This window comes from Geospiza fortis, unplaced genomic scaffold, assembly GCF_000277835.1.
Source record: "Geospiza fortis unplaced genomic scaffold, GeoFor_1.0 scaffold172, whole genome shotgun sequence".
Lineage (NCBI taxonomy): Eukaryota > Metazoa > Chordata > Aves > Passeriformes > Thraupidae > Geospiza > Geospiza fortis.
This window is the reverse complement of record NW_005054309.1, coordinates 5,004,852-5,005,754: the sequence shown is the minus strand read 5'-3', so window position 1 is coordinate 5,005,754 and position 903 is coordinate 5,004,852. Positions and strand designations below refer to the sequence as shown.

Below are 903 nucleotides of genomic sequence, written 5' to 3'. Positions count from 1 at the left end.
CGTGTAGGCTGTAAATCAGAGTTAACAAAGGTAGTTGCTAGTGACTAGAATCCTGTGAGGTCTTTAATTCATGTTCTACTACAAGGAACTGGGAATGCTTTGTCTGAGTCAGCTTTATGTGCTCACTCATGTTGGGATATGAGTGAGTAACACAGGTTATACTCGTGTAAAAATCCTGAGTGCCCATGGCAAGTGTAGAGAGGCTTATGGGTGCACTGGAGAGCTGCAGGTCTGGCAGTTGTATATTTTCTTGTCCTGACTCTGCTTCTGTAAATGCATTCATGGTTCCTTTGTCTTTTTGGGGGAAAGAATTGATAAACATACCTGAGGCAGGAACTCTTTGCAGAATTCATTGAGGATGAAGAATTGGGCATTGTGTGTTAAATTTGTATCATTTGAGCAGTTGCCCTGCAAATACAGCATAACCTCTGCTCCTCACAGTGGCTTCCTGTTCATCTGTTTCTTGTGCTTGATCAATGCTTTCATTATCTTGAAATCCAATTTGGCCATGTTTCTTTTGCCATCATTTTGACCTCTGCCAGAAGTGGAGGTTTATACATCTTCTTCTAGGATTTGCCTGGTTTGATTAAAAGGTGCAGGAGCTGGTGGTACTCTCATTTCACATGTTGCATAAAAATGACAGATGAAAGGGCTGAGGCATTAGTGTAAAATGGAAATTTTACTCTTAAGCTCTTGTTACTGACTACATGCTGATATTCTTTCCTTAATTCTACACTTCTGCTGTTGCTAATTTGAAGCCTTGTTTCTTGTTTCAGCATCTCAATTAACTCTCAATTAACTCTCGATTAAATGATTTTCATCATTTAATAATAAAGTTGCAAGAGAGCATTTACAGGAGTTCTCCCCAGTAACCAGAGCCACTGTCATATCTTGGAAAGCATT

General features: G+C 39.6%; 1 protein-coding gene across 2 annotated transcripts in view; it reads left to right on the top strand.

Moving 5' to 3' along the window:
* Positions 1–903, top strand: part of FXR1 (FMR1 autosomal homolog 1) — a 21,915-nt gene that overhangs the window by 9,824 nt on the left and 11,188 nt on the right. The gene's annotated exons all lie outside the window — the stretch shown is intronic.